General features: G+C 61.2%; 1 protein-coding gene across 2 annotated transcripts in view; it reads left to right on the top strand.

Moving 5' to 3' along the window:
- nbn (nibrin) overlaps positions 1 to 21,005 on the top strand; it is a 44,749-nt gene that overhangs the window by 16,048 nt on the left and 7,696 nt on the right. The window lies entirely within an intron of this gene.

The raw sequence follows: 21,005 nt of genomic DNA, 5'->3' as shown, positions 1-21,005 counted from the left end.
AGGGACTCTTCTCCAGGTTCATCTCTCTGTAGGTGATGGCTTTGTTATGGAAGGTTTGTGAATCGCTTCCTTTTAGGTGGTTGTAGAATTTAACAGCTCTTTTCTGGATTTTGATAATTAGTGGGTATCGGCCTAATTCTGCTCTGCATGCATTATTTGGTGTTCTACGTTGTACACGGAGGATATTTTTGCAGAATTCTGCGTGCAGAGTCTCAATTTGGTGTTTGTCCCATTTTGTGAAGTCTTGGTTGGTGAGCGGACCCCAGACCTCACAACCATAAAGGGCAATGGGCTCTATGACTGATTCAAGTATTTTTAGCCAGATCCTAATTGGTATGTTGAAATTTATGTTTCTTTTGATGGCATAGAATGCCCTTCTTGCCTTGTCTCTCAGATCGTTCACAGCTTTGTGGAAGTTACCTGTGGTGCTGATGTTTAGGCCAAGGTATGTATAGTTTTTTGTGTGCTCTAGGGCAACAGTGTCTAGATGGAATTTGTATTTGTGGTCCTGGTGACTGGACCTTTTTTGGGAACACCATTATTTTGGTCTTACTGAGATTTACTGTCAGGGCCCAGGTCTGACAGAATCTGTGCATAAGATCTAGGTGCTGCTGTAGGCCCTCCTTGGTTGGTGACAGAAGCACCAGATCATCAGCAAACAGCAGACATTTGACTTCGGATTCTAGCAGGGGAGGCCGGGTGCTGCAGACTTTTCTAGTGCCCTCGCCAATTCGTTGATATATATGTTGAAGAGGGTGGGGCTTAAGCTGCATCCCTGTCTAACCCCACGACCCTGTGTGAAGAAATGTGTGTGTTTTTTGCCAATTTTAACCGCACACTTGTTGTTTGTGTACATGGATTTTATAATGTCGTATGTTTTACCCCCAACACCACTTTCCATCAGTTTGTATAGCAGACCCTCATGCCAGATTGAGTCGAAGGCTTTTTTGAAATCAACAAAGCATGAGAAGACTTTGCCTTTGTTTTGGTTTGTTTGATTGTCAATTAGGGTGTGCAGGGTGAATACATGGTCTGTTGTACGGTAATTTGGTAAAAAGCCAATTTGACATTTGCTCAGTACATTGTTTTCATTGAGGAAATGTACGAGTCTGCTGTTAATAATAATGCAGAGGATTTTCCCAAGGTTACTGTTGACACATATTCCACGGTAGTTATTGGGGTCAAATTTGTCTCCACTTTTGTGGATTGGGGTGATCAGTCCTTGGTTCCAAATATTGGGGAAGATGCCAGAGCTAAGTATGATGTTAAAGAGTTTTAGTATAGCCAATTGGAATTTGTTGTCTGTATATTTGATCATTTCATTGAGGATACCATCAACACCACAGGCCTTTTTTGGGTTGGAGGGTTTTTATTTTGTCCTGTAACTCGTTCAAGGTAATTGGAGAATCCAGTGGGTTCTGGTAGTCTTTAATAGTTGATTCTAAGATCTGTATTTGATCATGTATATGTTTTTGCTCTTTATTCTTTGTTATAGAGCCAAAGAGATTGGAGAAGTGGTTTACCCATACATCTCCATTTTGGATAGATAATTCTTCGTGTTGTTGTTTGTTTAGTGTTTTCCAATTTTCCCAGAAGTGGTTAGAGTCTATGGATTCTTCAATTGCATTGAGCTGATTTCTGACATGCTGTTCCTTCTTTTTCCGTAGTGTATTTCTGTATTGTTTTAGTGATTCACCATAGTGAAGGCGTAGACTCAGGTTTTCCTGAGTCTCTCTCTCTCTCTCTCTCTCTCTCTCTCTCTCTCTCTCTCTCAAACAGGTACTGGCCTGCCTCTCGCTCGCTCTCTCTCTCTCTCTCTCTCTCTCTCTCTCTCTCAAACAGGTACTGGCCTGCCTCTCGCTCGTCTCTCTCTCTCTCTCTCTCTCTCTCTCTCTCCAAACAGGTACTGGCCTGCCTCTCGCTCGCTCTCTCTCTCTCTCTCCAAACAGGTACTGGCCTGCCTCTCGCTCGCTCTCTCTCTCTCTCTCTCTCTCTCTCTCTCTCAAACAGGTACTGGCCTGCCTCTCGCTCGCTCTCTCTCTCTCTCTCCAAACAGGTACTGGCCTGCCTCTCGCTCGCTCTCTCTCTCTCAACAGGTACTGGCCTGCCTCTCGCTCGCTCTCTCTCTCTCTCTCTCTCAAACAGGTACTGGCCTGCCTCTTGCTCGCTCTCTCTCTCTCTCTCTCTCCAAACAGGTACTGGCCTGCCTCTCGCTCGCTCTCTCTCTCTCTCTCTCTCCAAACAGGTACTGGCCTGCCTCTCGCTCGCTCTCTCTCTCCCAAACAGGTACTGGCCTGCCTCTCGCTCGCTCTCTCTCTCTCTCTCTCCAAACAGGTACTGGCCTGCCTCTCGCTCTCTCTCTCTCTCTCCAAACAGGTACTGGCCTGCCTCTCGCTCGCTCGCTCTCTCTCTCTCTCTCTCTCTCTCTCTCCAAACAGGTACTGGCCTGCCTCTCGCTCGCTCTCTCTCTCTCTCTCTCCAAACAGGTACTGGCCTGCCTCTCCTCTCTCTCTCTCTCTCTCTCTCTCTCTCTCTCTCTCTCTCCAAACAGGTACTGGCCTGCCTCTCGCTCGCTCTCTCTCTCTCTCCCAAACAGGTACTGGCCTGCCTCTCGCTCGCTCTCTCTCTCTCAACAGGTACTGGCCTGCCTCTCGCTCGCTCTCTCTCTCTCTCTCTCTCCAAACAGGTACTGGCCTGCCTCTTGCTCGCTCTCTCTCTCTCTCTCTCTCTCCAAACAGGTACTGGCCTGCCTCTCGCTCGCTCTCTCTCTCTCAAACAGGTACTGGCCTGCCTCTCGCTCGCTCTCTCTCTCCCAAACAGGTACTGGCCTGCCTCTCGCTCGCTCTCTCTCTCTCTCTCTCCAAACAGGTACTGGCCTGCCTCTCGCTCTCTCTCTCTCTCAAACAGGTACTGGCCTGCCTCTCGCTCGCTCTCTCTCTCTCTCTCTCTCAAACAGGTACTGGCCTGCCTCTCGCTCGCTCTCTCTCTCTCTCCAAACAGGTACTGGCCTGCCTCTCGCTCGCTCGCTCTCTCTCTCTCTCTCTCTCTCTCTCTCTCTCTCCAAACAGGTACTGGCCTGCCTCTTTCTCTCTATGCATAGCCATTATACAATCCAACGTTACAGAACAGCGTTCACCTCACATGGCTCCCCAATGTGAGAGTCTGAATAAATAATTTAAGGGCTTCCATTAGTCTTTATGACCTGTTTATTGCCGCCTCTTCTCATCAGCTAGGAGATCAGGTAATGATGTTAGGTGGTTGGTTATTTGTGGTCACTCAGTTATGTATTCGGGGAAATGGTTGTTAAAATCTGATGTGTTTATTTTATCTCTCAATACAATCTCTGTCTCTCGTTTTCTGTCTTTTTTTCCCTAGCACTCCCTTTTTCTGGCTCGCTCTGTCGCTCTCCCCCTCCCGTTCTGTCGCTCTCCCCCTCCCGTTCTGTCGCTCTCCCCCTCCCGTTCTGTCGCTCTCCCCCTCCCGTTCTGTCCCTCTCCCCTTCCCGTTCTGTCCCTCTCCCCCTCCCGTTCTCTCCCCCTCCCGTTCTGTCGCTCTCCCCCTCCCGTTCTGTCCCTCTCCCCCTCCCGTTCTGTCCCCCTACCCCTCCCGTTCTGTCCCCCTACCGTTCTGTCGCTCTCCCCCTACCGTTCTGTCGCTCCCCCTTCCGCTCTGTCTCTCCCGCTCTCTCTTTCCTCCCGTTCTGTCCCTCTCCCGTTCTGTTTCCCTCCGCTCCCGTTCTGTCGCCCTCCCCTCCCGTTCTGTCGCCCTCCCCTCCCGTTCTGTCGCCCTCCCCTCCCGTTCTGTCGCCCTCCCGTTCTGTCGCCCTCCCGTTCTGTCGCCCTCCCGTTCTGTCGCCCTCCCGTTCTGTCGCCCTCCCGTTCTGTCGCCCTCCCCTCCCGTTCTGTTGCCCTCCCGTTCTGTCGCTCTCCCCCTCCCATTCTGTCCCTCTCCCGTTCTGTCGCCCTCCCGTTCTGTTGCCCTCCCGTTCTGTCGCTCTCCACTCCCGTTCTGTTGCCCTCCCGTTCTGTTGCCCTCCCGTTCTGTCGCCCTCCCGTTCTGTCGCCCTCCCCTCCCGTTCTGTTGCCCTCCCGTTCTGTCGCTCTCCCCCTCCCATTCTGTCCCTCTCCCGTTCTGTCGCCCTCCACTCCCGTTCTGTTGCCCTCCCGTTCTGTCGCCCTCCACTCCCGTTCTGTTGCCCTCCCGTTCTGTTGCCCTCCCGTTCTGTTGCCCTCCCGTTCTGTTGCCCTCCCGTTCTGTTGCCCTCCCGTTCTGTTGCCCTCCCGTTCTGTTGCCCCTCCCGTTCTGTTGCCCTCCCGTTCTGTCGCCCTCCCCTCCCGTTCTGTCGCCCTCCTCTCCCGTTCTGTTGCCCTCCTTTCCCGTTCTGTCCCTCTCCCGTTCTGTCGCCCTCCTCTCCCGTTCTGTCCCTCTCCCGTTCTGTCGCCCTCCCCTCCCATTCTGTCCCTCTCCCGTTCTGTCGCCCTCCTCTCCCGTTCTGTTGCCCTCCCCTCCCATTCTGTCCCTCTCCCGTTCTGTCGCCCTCCCCTCCCGTTCTGTTGCCCTCCTCTCCCGTTCTGTCCCTCTCCCGTTCTGTTTCCCTCCTCTCCCGTTGTCGCCCTTCTCTCCCGTTCTGTTTCCCTCCTCTCCCGTTCTGTTTCCCTCCTCTCCCGTTCTGTTGCCCTCCTCTCCCGTTCTGTTGCCCTCCTCTCCCGTTCTGTTGCCCTCCTCTCCCGTTCTGTTGCCCTCCTCTCCCGTTCTGTTGCCCTCCTCTCCCGTTCTGTCGCCCTCCTCTCCCGTTCTGTCCCTCTCCCGTTCTGTCGCCCTCCTCTCCCGTTCTGTCGCATTCCCCTCCCGTTCTGTTGCCCTCCGTTCTGTTGCCCTCCCGTTCTGTTTCCCTCCTCTCCCGTTCTGTTTCCCTCCTCTCCCGTTCTGTTTCCCTCCTCTCCCGTTCTGTCGCCCTCCTCTCCCGTTCTGTCGCCCTCCTCTCCCGTTCTGTCGCCCTCCTCTCCCGTTCTGTCGCCCTCCTCTCCCGTTCTGTCGCCCTCCTCTCCCGTTCTGTCGCCCTCCTCTCCCGTTCTGTCGCCCTCCTCTCCCGTTCTGTCGCCCTCCTCTCCCGTTCTGTCGCCCTCCTCTCCCGTTCTGTCGCCCTCCTCTCCCGTTCTGTCGCCCTCCCGTTCTGTCGCCCTCCCGTTCTGTCGCTCTCCCGTTCTGTCGCTCTCCCGTTCTGTCGCTCTCCCGTTCTGTCTCCCTCCCCCGTTCTGTCGCTCTCCTCTCCCGTTCTGTCGCTCTCCCGTTCTGTCGCCCTCCTCTCCCGTTCTGTCGCCCTCCCGTTCTGTCGCCCTCCTCTCCCGTTCTGTCGCCCTCCTCTCCCGTTCTGTCGCCCTCCTCTCCCGTTCTGTTGCCCTCCCCTCCCATTCTGTCCCTCTCCCGTTCTGTTGCCCTCCCCTCCCGTTCTGTCCCTCTCCCGTTCTGTCGCCCTCCCCTCCCGTCGCCCTCCTCTCCCGTTCTGTCGCTCTCCCGTTCTGTCGCCCTCCTCCCCCGTTCTGTCGCTCTCCTCTCCCGTTCTGTCGCTCTCCCGTTCTGTCGCCCTCCTCTCCCGTTCTGTCGCCCTCCCCTCCCGTTCTGTCGCCCTCCTCTCCCGTTCTGTCGCCCCCCTCCCGTTCTGTCGCCCTCCTCTCCCGTTCTGTTGCCCTCCCCTCCCATTCTGTTGCCCTCCCCTCCCATTCTGTCCCTCTCCCCTCCCGTCGCCCTCCCCTCCCGTCGCCCTCCCTCCCATTCTGTCCCTCTCCCGTTCTGTTTCCCTCCTCTCCCGTTCTGTCGCCCTTCTCTCCCGTTCTGTTTCCCTCCTCTCCCGTTCTGTCGCCCTTCTCTCCCGTTCTGTTTCCCTCCTCTCCCGTTCTGTTGCCCTCCTCTCCCGTTCTGTCGCCCTCCTCTCCCGTTCTGTCCCTCTCCCGTTCTGTCGCCCTCCTCTCCCGTTCTGTCGCCCTCCCCTCCCGTTCTGTCGCCCTCCTCTCCCGTTCTGTCGCCCCCCCCTCCCGTTCTGTCGCCCTCCTCTCCCGTTCTGTTGCCCTCCCCTCCCATTCTGTCCCTCTCCCGTTCTGTCGCCCTCCTCTCCCGTTCTGTTGCCCTCCCCTCCCATTCTGTCCCTCTCCCGTTCTGTTTCCCTCCTCTCCCGTTCTGTTTCCCCCTCTCCCGTTCTGTCGCCCTTCTCTCCCGTTCTGTTTCCCTCCTCTCCCGTTCTGTTGCCCTCCTCTCCCGTTCTGTCGCCCTCCTCTCCCGTTCTGTCCCTCTCCCGTTCTGTCGCCCTCCTCTCCCGTTCTGTCGCCCTCCCTCCCATTCTGTCCCTCTCCCGTTCTGTCGCCCTCCTCTCCCATTCTGTCCCTCTCCCGTTCTGTCGCCCTCCTCTCCCGTTCTGTCGCCCTCCCCTCCCATTCTGTCCCTCTCCCGTTCTGTCTCCCTCCTCTCCCGTTCTGTTGCCCTCCTCTCCCGTTCTGTTGCCCTCCTCTCCCGTTCTGTTGCCCTCCTCTCCCGTTCTGTTGCCCTCCCCTCCCATTCTGTCCCTCTCCCGTTCTGTCGCCCTCCTCTCCCGTTCTGTCGCCCTCCCCTCCCGTTCTGTCGCCCTCCCCTCCCGTTCTGTCGCCCTCCCCTCCCGTTCTGTCTCCCTCCTCTCCCGTTCTGTCTCCCTCCTCTCCCGTTCTGTTTCCCTCCTCTCCCGTTCTGTTTCCCTCCTCTCCCGTTCTGTTTCCCTCCTCTCCCGTTCTGTTTCCCTCCTCTCCCGTTCTGTTTCCCTCCTCTCCTCTGTTTCCCTCCTCTCCCATTCTGTTTTCCTCCTCTCCCGTTCTGTTTCCCTCCTCTCCCGTTCTGTCGCCCTCCCCTCCCATTCTGTCCCTCTCCCGTTCTGTCGCCCTCCCCTCCCATTCTGTCCCTCTCCCGTTCTGTCGCCCTCCTCTCCCGTTCTGTCGTCCTCCCCTCCCATTCTGTCCCTCTCCCGTTCTGTCGCCCTCCACTCCCGTTCTGTTGCCCTCCCGTTCTGTTGCCCTACCGTTCTGTTGCCCTCCCGTTCTGTTGCCCTCCCGTTCTGTTGCCCTCCCGTTCTGTCGCCCTCCCCTCCCGTTCTGTCGCCCTCCTCTCCCGTTCTGTTGCCCTCCTCTCCCGTTCTGTCCCTCTCCCGTTCTGTCGCCCTCCTCTCCCGTTCTGTCCCTCTCCCGTTCTGTCGTCCTCCCCTCCCATTCTGTCCCTCTCCCGTTCTGTCGCCCTCCACTCCCGTTCTGTTGCCCTCCCGTTCTGTTGCCCTCCCGTTCTGTTGCCCTACCGTTCTGTTGCCCTCCCGTTCTGTTGCCCTCCCGTTCTGTTGCCCTCCCGTTCTGTTGCCCTCCGTTCTGTCGCCCTCCCCTCCCGTTCTGTCGCCCTCCTCTCCCGTTCTGTTGCCCTCCTCTCCCGTTCTGTCCCTCTCCCGTTCTGTCGCCCTCCTCTCCCGTTCTGTCCCTCTCCCGTTCTGTCGCCCTCCTCTCCCGTTCTGTTGCCCTCCCCTCCCATTCTGTCCCTCTCCCGTTCTGTCACCCTCCCCTCCCGTTCTGTTGCCCTCCTCTCCCGTTCTGTTGCCCTCCCCTCCCATTCTGTCCCTCTCCCGTTCTGTTTCCCTCCTCTCCCGTTGTCGCCCTTCTCTCCCGTTCTGTTTCCCTCCTCTCCCGTTCTGTTTCCCTCCTCTCCCGTTCTGTTGCCCTCCTCTCCCGTTCTGTTGCCCTCCTCTCCCGTTCTGTTGCCCTCCTCTCCCGTTCTGTTGCCCTCCTCTCCCGTTCTGTTGCCCTCCTCTCCCGTTCTGTTGCCCTCCTCTCCCGTTCTGTTGCCCTCCTCTCCCGTTCTGTTGCCCTCCTCTCCCGTTCTGTTGCCCTCCTCTCCCGTTCTGTCCCTCTCCTCTCCCCGTTCTGTCCCTCTCCCGTTCTGTCGCCCTCCTCTCCCGTTCTGTCGCCCTCCTCTCCCGTTCTGTCCCTCTCCTCTCCCGTTCTGTTGCCCTCCTCTCCCGTTCTGTCCCTCTCCTCTCCCGTTCTGTCCCTCTCCCGTTCTGTCGCCCTCCTCTCCCGTTCTGTCGCCCTCCTCTCCCGTTCTGTCCCTCTCCTCTCCCGTTCTGTTGCCCTCCTCTCCCGTTCTGTTGCCCTCCTCTCCCGTTCTGTTGCCCTCCTCTCCCGTTCTGTTGCCCTCCCCTCCCATTCTGTCCCTCCTCTCCCGTTCTGTCGCCCTCCTCTCCCGTTCTGTCGCCCTCCCCTCCCGTTCTGTTGCCCTCCCGTTCTGTTTCCCTCCTCTCCCGTTCTGTTTCCCTCCTCTCCCGTTCTGTTTCCCTCCTCTCCCGTTCTGTCTCCCTCCTCTCCCGTTCTGTCGCCCTCCTCTCCCGTTCTGTCGCCCTCCTCTCCCGTTCTGTCGCCCTCCTCTCCCGTTCTGTCGCCCTCCTCTCCCGTTCTGTCTCCCTCCTCTCCCGTTCTGTCGCCCTCCTCTCCCGTTCTGTCGCCCTCCTCTCCCGTTCTGTCGCCCTCCTCTCCCGTTCTGTCGCTCTCCCGTTCTGTCGCCCTCCCGTTCTGTCGCTCTCCCGTTCTGTCGCTCTCCCGTTCTGTCGCTCTCCCGTTCTGTCGCTCTCCCGTTCTGTCGCCCTCGTCTCCCGTTCTGTCGCCCTCCTCTCCCGTTCTGTCGCTCTCCTCTCCCGTTCTGTCGCTCTCCCGTTCTGTCGCCCTCCTCTCCCGTTCTGTCGCTCTCCTCTCCCGTTCTGTCGCTCTCCCGTTCTGTCGCCCTCCTCTCCCGTTCTGTCGCTCTCCTCTCCCGTTCTGTCGCTCTCCCGTTCTGTCGCCCTCCCCTCCCGTTCTGTCGCCCTCCCCTCCCGTTCTGTCGCCCTCCTCTCCCGTTCTGTCGCCCTCCTCTCCCGTTCTGTCGCCCTCCTCTCCCGTTCTGTTGCCCTCCCCTCCCATTCTGTCCCTCTCCCGTTCTGTTGCCCTCCCCTCCCGTTCTGTCCCTCTCCCGTTCTGTCGCCCTCCCCTCCCGTCGCCCTCCTCTCCCGTTCTGTCGCTCTCCCGTTCTGTCGCTCTCCTCTCCCGTTCTGTCGCTCTCCCGTTCTGTCGCCCACCTCTCCCGTTCTGTCGCCCTCCCCTCCCGTTCTGTCGCCCTCCTCTCCCGTTCTGTCGCCCCCCCTCCCGTTCTGTCGCCCTCCTCTCCCGTTCTGTTGCCCTCCCCTCCCATTCTGTCCCTCTCCCCTCCCCTCGCCCTCCCCTCCCGTCGCCCTCCCTCCCATTCTGTCCCTCTCCCGTTCTGTTTCCCTCCTCTCCCGTTCTGTCGCCCTTCTCTCCCGTTCTGTTTCCCTCCTCTCCCGTTCTGTCGCCCTTCTCTCCCGTTCTGTTTCCCTCCTCTCCCGTTCTGTTGTCCTCCTCTCCCGTTCTGTCGCCCTCCTCTCCCGTTCTGTCCCTCTCCCGTTCTGTCGCCCTCCTCTCCCGTTCTGTCGCCCTCCCCTCCTGTTCTGTCGCCCTCCCCTCCCCCTCCCGTTCTGTCGCCCTCCTCTCCCGTTCTGTCGCCCCCCTCCCGTTCTGTCGCCCTCCTCTCCCGTTCTGTTGCCCTCCCTCCCGTTCTGTCGCCCTCCCCTCCCGTCGCCCTCCCCTCCCATTCTGTCCCTCTCCCGTTCTGTTTCCCTCCTCTCCCGTTCTGTCGCCCTTCTCTCCCGTTCTGTTTCCCTCCTCTCCCGTTCTGTCGCCCTTCTCTCCCGTTCTGTCGCCCTTCTCTCCCGTTCTGTTTCCCTCCTCTCCCGTTCTGTTGCCCTCCTCTCCCGTTCTGTCGCCCTCCTCTCCCGTTCTGTCCCTCTCCCGTTCTGTCGCCCTCCTCTCCCGTTCTGTCGCCCTCCCCTCCCATTCTGTCCCTCTCCCGTTCTGTCGCCCTCCTCTCCCGTTCTGTCGCCCTCCCCTCCCATTCTGTCCCTCTCCCGTTCTGTCGCCCTCCTCTCCCGTTCTGTCGCCCTCCCCTCCCATTCTGTCCCTCTCCCGTTCTGTCTCCCTCCTCTCCCGTTCTGTTGCCCTCCTCTCCCGTTCTGTTGCCCTCCTCTCCCGTTCTGTTGCCCTCCTCTCCCGTTCTGTTGCCCTCCCCTCCCATTCTGTCCCTCTCCGTTCTGTCGCCCTCCTCTCCCGTTCTGTCGCCCTCCCCTCCCGTTCTGTCGCCCTCCCCTCCCGTTCTGTCGCCCTCCCCTCCCGTTCTGTCGCCCTCCCCTCCCGTTCTGTCGCCCTCCTCCTCCCGTTCTGTCGCCCTCCCCTCCCGTTCTGTCCCCTCCACTCCCGTTCTGTCTCCCTCCTCTCCCGTTCTGTTTCCCTCCTCTCCCGTTCTGTTGTCCTCCTCTCCCGTTCTGTTTCCCTCCTCTCCCGTTCTGTTTCCCTCCTCTCCCGTTCTGTTTTCCTCCTCTCCGTTCTGTTTCCCTCCTCTCCCGTTCTGTCGCCCTCCCCCCCATTCTGTCCCTCTCCCGTTCTGTCGCCCTCCTCTCCCGTTCTGTCGCCTCCTCTCCCGTTCTGTCGCCCTCCTCTCCCGTTCTGTCGCCCTCCCGTTCTGTCGCCCTCCTCTCCCGTTCTGTCGCCCTCCTCTCCCGTTCTGTCGCCCTCCCCTCCCGTTCTGTCGCCCTCCTCTCCCGTTCTGTCGCCCTCCCCTCCCGTTCTGTCGCCCTCCCCCTCCCGTTCTGTCGCCCTCCTCTCCCGTTCTGTTGCCCTCCCGTTCTGTCGCCCTCCTCTCCCGTTCTGTCGCCCTCCTCTCTCCCGTTCTGTCGCCCTCCTCTCCCGTTCTGTCGCCCTCCTCTCCCGTTCTGTCGCTCTCCCGTTCTGTCGCCCTCCCGTTCTGTCGCCCTCCGTTCTGTCGCCCTCCCCTCCCGTTCTGTTGCCCTCCCCTCCCGTTCTGTTGCCCTCCCGTTCTGTTGCCCTCCCGTTCTGTTGCCCTCCCGTTCTGTTGCCCTCCTCTCCCCGTTCTGTTGCCCTCCCCTCCCTTTCTGTCCCTCTCCCGTTCTGTCGCCCTCCCGTTCTGTCGCCCTCCCGTTCTGTCGCCCTCCCGTTCTGTCGCCCTCCCGTTCTGTCGCCCTCCCGTTCTGTCGCCCTCCCGTTCTGTCGCCCTCCCGTTCTGTCGCCCTCTCCCCGTTCTGTCGCCCTCCTCTCCCGTTCTGTCGCTCTCCTCTCCCGTTCTGTCGCTCTCCCGTTCTGTCGCCCTCCTCTCCCGTTCTGTCGCTCTCCTCTCCCGTTCTGTCGCTCTCCCGTTCTGTCGCCCTCCTCTCCCGTTCTGTCGCTCTCCTCTCCCGTTCTGTCGCTCCTCCCGTTCTCCCTCCTCTCCCGTTCTGTCGCCCTCCCCTCCCGTTCTGTCCCTCCTCTCCCGTTCTGTCGCCCTCCTCTCCCGTTCTGTCGCCCTCCCTCCCGTTCTGTCGCCCTCCTCTCCCGTTCTGTTGCCCTCCCCTCCCATTCTGTCCCTCTCCCGTTCTGTCGCCCTCCCCTCCCGTTCTGTCCCTCTCCCGTTCTGTCGCCCTCCCCTCCCGTCCCCTTCTCCCGTTCTGTCCTCTCCCGTTCTGTCGCTCTCCCGTTCTGTCCCCTCCTCTCCCGTTCTGTCGCCCTCCTCTCCCGTTCTGTTGCCCTCCTCTCCCGTTCTGTTGCCCTCCCCTCCCATTCTGTCCCTCTCCCGTTCTGTCGCCCTCCCCTCCCGTTCTGTCCCTCTCCCGTTCTGTCGCCCTCCCCTCCCGTCTCCCTCCCGTTCTGTCGCTCTCCCGTTCTGTCGCTCTCCTCTCCCGTTCTGTCGCTCTCCCGTTCTGTCGCCCTCCTCTCCCGTTCTGTCGCCCTCCCCCCCGTTCTGTCGCCCTCCTCTCCCCGTTCTGTCGCCCCCCCTCCCGTTCTGTCGCCCTCCTCTCCCGTTCTGTTGCCCTCCCCTCCCATTCTGTCCCTCTCCCCTCCCGTCGCCCTCCTCCCGTCGCCCTCCCTCCATTCTGTCCCTCTCCGTTCTGTTTCCCTCCTCTCCCGTTCTGTCGCCCTTCTCTCCCGTTCTGTTTCCCTCCTCTCCCGTTCTGTCGCCCTTCTCTCCCCGTTCTGTTTCCCTCCTCTCCCGTTCTGTTTCCCTTCTCTCCCGTTCTGTTTCCCTCCTCTCCCGTTCTGTTTCCTCCTCTCCCGTTCTGTCGCCCTCCTCTCCCGTTCTGTCCCTCTCCCGTTCTGTCGCCCTCCTCTCCCGTTCTGTCCCTCTCCCGTTCTGTCGCCCTCCCCTCCTGTTCTGTCGCCCTCCCCTCCCCCTCCCGTTCTGTCGCCCTCCTCTCCCGTTCTGTCGCCCCCCTCCCGTTCTGTCGCCCTCCTCTCCCGTTCTGTTGCCCTCCTCCCGTTCTGTCGCCCTCCCCTCCCGTCGCCCCCCTCCCATTCTGTCCCTCTCCCGTTCTGTTTCCCTCCTCTCCCGTTCTGTCGCCCTTCTCTCCCCGTTCTGTTTCCCTCCTCTCCCGTTCTGTCGCCCTTCTCTCCCGTTCTGTCGCCCTTCTCTCCCGTTCTGTTTCCCTCCTCTCCCGTTCTGTTGCCCTCCTCTCCCGTTCTGTCGCCCTCCTCTCCCGTTCTGTCCCTCTCCCGTTCTGTCGCCCTCCTCTCCCGTTCTGTCGCCCTCCCCTCCCATTCTGTCCCTCTCCCGTTCTGTCGCCCTCCTCTCCCGTTCTGTCGCCCTCCCCTCCCATTCTGTCCCTCTCCCGTTCTGTCGCCCTCCTCTCCCCGTTCTGTTGCCCTCCCCTCCCATTCTGTCCCTCTCCCGTTCTGTCTCCCTCCTCTCCCGTTCTGTTGCCCTCCTCTCCCGTTCTGTTGCCCTCCTCTCCCGTTCTGTTGCCCTCCCCTCCCATTCTGTCCCTCTCCCGTTCTGTCGCCCTCCTCTCCCCGTTCTGTCGCCCTCCCTCCCGTTCTGTCGCCCTCCCCCCCGTTCTGTCGCCCTCCCTCCCGTTCTGTCCCCCTCCCGTTCTGTCGCCCTCCCCTCCCGTTCTGTCGCCCTCCACTCCCGTTCTGTCTCCCTCCTCTCCCGTTCTGTTTCCCTCCTCTCCCGTTCTGTTGTCCTCCTCTCCCGTTCTGTTTCCCTCCTCTCCCGTTCTGTTTCCCTCCTCTCCCGTTCTGTTTTCCTCCTCTCCCGTTCTGTTTCCCTCCTCTCCCGTTCTGTCGCCCTCCCCTCCCATTCTGTCCCTCTCCCGTTCTGTCGCCCTCCTCTCCCCCGTTCTGTCGTCCTCCTCTCCCGTTCTGTCGCCCTCCTCTCCCGTTCTGTCGCCCTCCCGTTCTGTCGCCCTCCTCTCCCGTTCTGTCGCCCTCCTCTCCCGTTCTGTCGCCCTCCCCTCCCGTTCTGTCGCCCTCCTCTCTCCCGTTCTGTCGCCCTCCCCTCCCGTTCTGTCGCCCTCCCCTCCCCGTTCTGTCGCCCTCCTCTCCCGTTCTGTTGCCCTCCCGTTCTGTCGCCCTCCTCTCCCGTTCTGTCGCCCTCCTCTCCCGTTCTGTCGCCCTCCTCCTCCCGTTCTGTCGCCCTCCTCTCCCGTTCTGTCGCTCTCCCGTTCTGTCGCTCTCCCGTTCTGTCGCCCTCCCGTTCTGTCGCCCTCCCGTTCTGTCGCCCTCCCCTCCCGTTCTGTTGCCCTCCCCTCCCGTTCTGTTGCCCTCCCGTTCTGTTGCCCTCCCGTTCTGTTGCCCTCCTCTCCCGTTCTGTTGCCCTCCCCTCCCTTTCTGTCCCTCTCCCGTTCTGTCGCCCTCCCGTTCTGTCGCCCTCCCGTTCTGTCGCCCTCCCGTTCTGTCGCCCTCCTCTCTGTCGCCCTCCCGTTCTGTCGCCCTCCCGTTCTGTCGCCCTCCCGTTCTGTCGCCCTCCCGTTCTGTCGCCCTCGTCGCCCGTTCTGTCGCCCTCCTCTCCCGTTCTGTCGCTCTCCTCTCCCGTTCTGTCGCTCTCCCGTTCTGTCGCCCTCCTCTCCCGTTCTGTCGCTCTCCTCTCCCGTTCTGTCGCTCTCCCGTTCTGTCGCCCTCCTCTCCCGTTCTGTCGCTCTCCTCTCCCGTTCTGTCGCTCTCCCGTTCTGTCTTCCTCTCCCGTTCTGTTGCCCTCCCTCCCGTTCTGTCGCCCTCCTCTCCCGTTCTGTCGCCCTCCTCTCCCGTTCTGTCGCCCTCCTCTCCCGTTCTGTCCCCTCCTCTCCCGTTCTGTTGCCCTCCCCTCCCATTCTGTCCCTCTCCCGTTCTGTCGCCCTCCCCTCCCGTTCTGTCCCTCTCTCCCGTTCTGTCGCCCTCCCCTCCCGTTCCTCTCCCCGTTCTGTCCTCTCCCGTTCTGTCGCTCTCCCGTTCTGTCGCCCTCCTCTCCCGTTCTGTCGCCCTCCTCTCCCGTTCTGTCGCCCTCCTCTCCCGTTCTGTTGCCCTCCCCTCCCATTCTGTCCCTCTCCCGTTCTGTCGCCCTCCCCTCCCCTCCCGTTCTGTCGCCCTCCCCTCCCGTCGCCCTCCTCTCCCGTTCTGTCGCTCTCCCGTTCTGTCGCTCTCCTCTCCCGTTCTGTCGCTCTCCCGTTCTGTCGCCCTCCTCTCCCCGTTCTGTCGCCCTCCCCTCCCGTTCTGTCGCCCTCCTCTCCCGTTCTGTCGCCCCCCCTCCCGTTCTGTCGCCCTCCTCTCCCGTTCTGTTGCCCTCCCCTCCCATTCTGTCCCTCTCCCCTCCCGTCGCCCTCCCCTCCCGTCGCCCTCCCTCCCATTCTGTCCCTCTCCCGTTCTGTTTCCCTCCTCTCCCGTTCTGTCGCCCTTCTCTCCCGTTCTGTTTCCCTCCTCTCCCCGTTCTGTCGCCCTTCTCTCCCGTTCTGTTTCCCTCCTCTCCCGTTCTGTCGCCCTTCTCTCCCGTTCTGTTTCCCTCCTCTCCCGTTCTGTTGTCCTCCTCTCCCGTTCTGTCGCCCTCCTCTCCCGTTCTGTCCCTCTCCCGTTCTGTCGCCCTCCTCTCCCGTTCTGTCCCTCTCCCGTTCTGTCGCCCTCCTCTCCCGTTCTGTCGCCCTCCCTCCCGTTCTGTCCCCTCCCCTCCCCTCCCGTTCTGTCGCCCTCCTCTCCCGTTCTGTCGCCCCCCCCGTTCTGTCGCCCTCCTCTCCCGTTCTGTTGCCCTCCCCTCCCGTTCTGTCGCCCTCCTCCCGTCGCCCTCCTCTCCCGTTCTGTCCCTCTCCCGTTCTGTCGCCCTCCTCTCCCGTTCTGTCGCCCTCCCTCCCGTTCTGTCGCCCTCCCCTCCCCCTCCCGTTCTGTCGCCCTCCTCTCCCGTTCTGTCGCCCCCCCCTCCCGTTCTGTCGCCCTCCTCTCCCGTTCTGTTGTCCTCCTCTCCCGTTCTGTCGCCCTCCTCTCCCGTTCTGTCGCCCTCCTCTCCCGTTCTGTCGCCCTCCCGTTCTGTCGCCCTCCCGTTCTGTCGCCCTCCCCCCCCGTTCTGTCGCCCTCCCCTCCCGTTCTGTTGCCCTCCCGTTCTGTTGCCCTCCCGTTCTGTTGCCCTCCCGTTCTGTTGCCCTCCCGTTCTGTTGCCCTCCCGTTCTGTTGCCCTCCTCTCCCGTTCTGTTGCCCTCCCCTCCCTTTCTGTCCCTCTCCCGTTCTGTCGCCCTCCCGTTCTGTCGCCCTCCCGTTCTGTCGCCCTCCCGTTCTGTCGCCCTCCCGTTCTGTCGCCCTCCCGTTCTGTCGCCCTCCCGTTCTGTCGCCCTCCCGTTCTGTCGCCCTCCCGTTCTGTCGCCCTCCCGTTCTGTCGCCCTCCCCCATTCTGTCGCCCTCCCGTTCTGTCGCCCTCCCCTCCCGTTCTGTCGCCCTCCCCTCCCGTTCTGTCGCCCTCCCTCCCGTTCTGTCGCCCTCCTCTCCCGTTCTGTCGCCCTCCCGTTCTGTCGCCCTCCCCTCCCGTTCTGTTGCCCTCCCGTTCTGTTGCCCTCCGTTATGTTGCCCACCCCTCCCTTTCTGTCCCTCTCCCGTTCTGTCGCCCTCCCGTTCTGTCGCCCTCCCGTTCTGTCGCCCTCCCGTTCTGTCGCCCTCCCGTTCTGTCGCCCTCCCGTTCTGTCGCACTCCCGTTCTGTCGCCCTCCTCTCCCGTTCTGTCGCCCTCCCGTTCTGTCGCCCTCCCGTTCTGTCGCCCTCCCCTCCCGTTCTGTTGCCCTCCCGTTCTGTTGCCCTCCCCTCCCGTTCTGTTGCCCTCCCCTCCCTTTCTGTCCCTCTCCCGTTCTGTCGCCCTCCCGTTCTGTCGCCCTCCCGTTCTGTCGCCCTCCCGTTCTGTCGCCCTCCCCACCCGTTCTGTCGCCCTCCTCTCCCGTTCTGTCGACCTCCTCTCCCGTTCTGTCGCCCTCCCGTTCTGTCGCTCTCCCCCTCCCGTTCTGTCGCCCTCCTCTCCCGTTCTGTCGCCCTCCCCTCCCGTTCTGTCGCTCTCCCCTCCCATTCTGTCCCTCTCCCGTTCTGTCGCCCTCCCGTTCTGTTGCCCTCCCGTTCTGTTGCCCTCCCGTTCTGTCGCTCTCCCCCTCCCATTCTGTCCCTCTCCCCGTTCTGTCGCCCTCCACTCCCGTTCTGTTGCCCTCCCGTTCTGTTGCCCTCCCGTTCTGTTGCCCTCCCGTTCTGTTGCCCTCCCGTTCTGTTGCCCTCCCGTTCTGTTGCCCTCCCGTTCTGTTGCCCTCCCGTTCTGTCGCCCTCCCCTCCCGTTCTGTCGCCCTCCTCTCCCGTTCTGTTGCCCTCCTCTCCCGTTCTGTCCCTCTCCCGTTCTGTCGCCCTCCCCTCCCATTCTGTCCCTCTCCCGTTCTGTCGCCCTCCCCTCCCGTTCTGTTGCCCTCCTCTCCCGTTCTGTTGCCCTCCTCTCCCATTCTGTCCCTCTCCCGTTCTGTTTCCCTCCTCTCCCGTTGTCGCCCTTCTCTCCCTGTTCTGTTGCCCTCCTCTCCCGTTCTGTTTCCCTCCTCTCCCGTTCTGTTGCCCTCCTCTCCCGTTCTGTTGCCCTCCTCTCCCGTTCTGTTGCCCTCCTCTCCCGTTCTGTTGCCCTCCTCTCCCGTTCTGTTGCCCTCCTCTCCTGTTCTGTCCCTCTCCCGTTCTGTCGCCCTCCTCTCCCGTTCTGTCGCCCTCCTCTCCCGTTCTGTCCCTCTCCCGTTCTGTCTCCCTCCTCTCCCGTTCTGTTGCCCTCCTCTCCCGTTCTGTTGCCCTCCTCTCCCGTTCTGTTGCCCTCCCCTCCCGTTCTGTTGCCCTCCCCTCCCATTCTGTCCCTCCTCTCCCGTTCTGTCGCCCTCCTCTCCCGTTCTGTCGCCCTCCCCCCCGTTCTGTTGCCCTCCCGTTCTGTTTCCCTCCCGTTCTGTTTCCCTCCTCTCCCGTTCTGTTTCCCTCCTCTCCCGTTCTGTCGCCCTCCTCTCCCGTTCTGTCGCCCTCCCCTCCCGTTCTGTTGCCCTCCCGTTCTGTTTCCCTCCCGTTCTGTTTCCCTCCTCTCCCGTTCTGTTTCCCTCCTCTCCCGTTCTGTCGCCCTCCTCTCCCGTTCTGTCGCCCTCCTCTCCCGTTCTGTCGCCCTCCTCTCCCGTTCTGTCGCTCTCCCGTTCTGTCGCTCTCCCGTTCTGTCGCTCTCCCGTTCTGTCGCTCTCCCGTTCTGTCGCTCTCCCGTTCTGTCGCTCTCCCGTTCTGTCGCTCTCCCGTTCTGTCGCTCTCCCGTTCTGTCGCTCTCCCGTTCTGTCGCCCTCCTCTCCCGTTCTGTCGCTCTCCTCCCCCGTTCTGTCGCTCTCCTCTCCCGTTCTGTCGCTCTCCCGTTCTGTCGCCCTCCTCTCCCGTTCTGTCGCCCTCCCCTCCCGTTCTGTCGCCCTCCCCTCCCGTTCTGTCGCCCTCCTCTCCTGTTGCCCTTCTGTCGCCCTCCTCTCCCGTTCTGTTGCCCTCCCCTCCCATTCTGTCCCTCTCCCGTTCTGTTGCCCTCCCCTCCCGTTCTGTCCCTCTCCCGTTCTGTCGCCCTCCCCTCCCCGTCGCCCTCCTCTCCCGTTCTGTCGCTCTCCCGTTCTGTCGCCCTCCTCCCCGTTCTGTCGCTCTCCTCTCCCGTTCTGTCGCCCTCCCCTCCCGTTCTGTCGCCCTCCTCTCCCGTTCTGTCGCCCCCCCTCCCGTTCTGTCGCCCTCCTCTCCCGTTCTGTTGCCCTCCCCTCCCATTCTGTCCCTCTCCCGTTCTGTTGCCCTCCCCTCCCGTTCTGTCCCTCTCCCGTTCTGTCGCCCTCCCCTCCCGTCGCCCTCCCCTCCCGTTCTGTCCCTCTCCCGTTCTGTCGCCCTCCCCTCCCGTCGCCCTCCCCTCCCATTCTGTCCCTCTCCGTTCTGTTTCCCTCCTCTCCCGTTCTGTCGCCCTTCTCTCCCGTTCTGTTTCCCTCCTCTCCCGTTCTGTTGCCCTCCTCTCCCGTTCTGTCGCCCTCCTCTCCCGTTCTGTCGCCCTCCCCTCCCATTCTGTCCCTCTACCATTCTGTCGCCCTCCTCTCCCGTTCTGTCGCCCTCCCCTCCCATTCTGTCCCTCTCCCGTTCTGTCTCCCTCCTCTCCCGTTCTGTTGCCCTCCTCTCCCGTTCTGTTGCCCTCCTCTCCCGTTCTGTTGCCCTCCTCTCCCGTTCTGTTGCCCTCCTCTCCCGTTCTGTTGCCCTCCTCTCCCGTTCTGTTGCCCTCCCCTCCCATTCTGTCCCTCTCCCGTTCTGTCGCCCTCCTCTCCCGTTCTGTCGCCCTCCCCTCCCGTTCTGTCGCCCTCCCCTCCCGTTCTGTCGCCCTCCCCTCCCGTTCTGTCTCCCTCCCGTTCTGTCGCCCTCCTCTCCCGTTCTGTCGTCCTCCTCTCCCGTTCTGTCGCCCTCCCGTTCTGTCGCCCTCCCGTTCTGTCGCCCTCCTCTCCCGTTCTGTCGCCCTCCCCTCCCGTTCTGTCGCCCTCCTCTCCCGTTCTGTCGCCCTCCCCTCCCGTTCTGTCGCCCTCCCCTCCCGTTCTGTCGCCCTCCTCTCCCGTTCTGTTGCCCTCCCGTTCTGTTGCCCTCCCGTTCTGTCGCCCTCCTCTCCCGTTCTGTCGCCCTCCTCTCCCGTTCTGTCGCTCTCCCGTTCTGTCGCCCTCCCCTCCCGTTCTGTTGCCCTCCCGTTCTGTTGCCCTCCCGTTCTGTTGCCCTCCCGTTCTGTTGCCCTCCTCTCCCGTTCTGTTGCCCTCCCCTCCCTTTCTGTCCCTCTCCCGTTCTGTCGCCCTCCCGTTCTGTCGCCCTCCCGTTCTGTCGCCCTCCCGTTCTGTCGCCCTCCCGTTCTGTCGCCCTCCCGTTCTGTCGCCCTCCCCTCCCGTTCTGTCGCCCTCCCCTCCCGTTCTGTCGCCCTCCCCTCCCGTTCTGTCGCCCTCCCCTCCCGTTCTGTCGCCCTCCCGTTCTGTCGCCCTCCCGTTCTGTCGCCCTCCCGTTCTGTCGCCCTCCCGTTCTGTCGCCCTCCCGTTCTGTCGCCCTCCCGTTCTGTCGCCCTCCCCTCCCGTTCTGTTGCCCTCCCGTTCTGTTGCCCTCCCGTTCTGTTGCCCTCCTCTCCCGTTCTGTTGCCCTCCCCTCCCTTTCTGTCCCTCTCCCGTTCTGTCGCCCTCCCGTTCTGTCGCCCTCCCGTTCTGTCGCCCTCCCGTTCTGTCGCCCTCCCGTTCTGTCGCCCTCCCGTTCTGTCGCCCTCCCGTTCTGTCGCCCTCCCCTCCCGTTCTGTCGCCCTCCTCTCCCGTTCTGTCGCCCTCCTCTCCCGTTCTGTCGCCCTCCTCTCCCGTTCTGTCGCCCTCCTCTCCCGTTCTGTCGCCCTCCCGTTCTGTCGCCCTCCCGTTCTGTCGCCCTCCCCTCCCGTTCTGTTGCCCTCCCGTTCTGTTGCCCTCCCCTCCCGTTCTGTTGCCCTCCCCTCCCGTTCTGTCGCCCTCCCGTTCTGTCGCCCTCCCGTTCTGTCGCCCTCCCGTTCTGTCGCCCTCCTCTCCCGTTCTGTCGCCCTCCTCTCCCGTTCTGTCGCCCTCCCGTTCTGTCGCTCTCCCCCTCCCGTTCTGTCGCCCTCCCCTCCCGTTCTGTCGCCCTCCCCTCCCGTTCTGTCGCTCTCCCCTACCGTTCTGTCGCTCTCCCCCTACCGTTCTGTCGCTCTCCCCCTACCGTTCTGTCGCTCTCCCCTACCGTTCTGTCGCTCTCCCCTACCGTTCTGTCGCTCTCCCCCTACCGTTCTGTCGCTCCCTCCCTCTTCCCACCCGCTCCTCCTCCCGCTCTGTCTCTTTCTCTTTGTGTCTCTATCTCTGTGTGTCTCTGTATCTCGCTCTCTGTCTGTGTCTCTGCATCCAGGTGAAAGCTATGATCCCTTATTAATGTCACCTGTTAATTCCACTTCAATCAGTGTAGATGAAGGGGAGGAGACAGGTTAAAGGATTTTTATGCCTTGAGATAATTGAGACATGGATTTTGTATGTGTGCCATTCAGAGTGTGCTTGGGCAAGACAAAAGATAAGTGACTTTGAATGGGGTCAGGTGCACCGGTTTTTAGTGTGAAGAACTGCAGCGCTGCTAGGTTTTTCATGCTCAACAGTTTCCTGTGTATCAAGAATGGTCCACAACCCAAACGACATCTAGCCAACTTGACACAACTGTGGGAAGCATTGGAGTCAACATGGGCCAGCATCCCAGTCGAACGCTTTCGACACCTTGTAGAATCCATGCCCTGACGAATTGAGGCTGTTTTGAGGACAAAAGGGGGGTGCAACTCAATAGTAGGAAGGTGTTCCTAATGTTTGGTATACTTGGTGTATATTATAATAAAATAATGAAGAATAATATAAAATGGTAGTAAATAATACAAATAAATAATAGAAATAACATTAATAAAATAGTAGGTCAATAGTAGAAATCAAAAAATATTATAAATATAAACCCGGACGATGCTGGGACAATTGTGCGCCGCCCTATGGGACTCCCAATCAGGCCGGATGTGATACAGGCTGGATTCGAACCAGGGACAGTAGTGATGCCTCTTTCACTGAGATGATGGGCCTTAGAATGCTGCGCCACTCAGGAGGCCAAAATGAACATGCTACTATTATTACTACTAAAATGAATGCCACCACCA

This window comes from Oncorhynchus tshawytscha, unplaced genomic scaffold (genome assembly GCF_018296145.1).
Source record: "Oncorhynchus tshawytscha isolate Ot180627B unplaced genomic scaffold, Otsh_v2.0 Un_scaffold_17_pilon_pilon, whole genome shotgun sequence".
NCBI lineage: Eukaryota > Metazoa > Chordata > Actinopteri > Salmoniformes > Salmonidae > Oncorhynchus > Oncorhynchus tshawytscha.
Note: the sequence above shows the minus strand (reverse complement) of the source record. Positions and strands in the feature narration are given on the sequence as shown.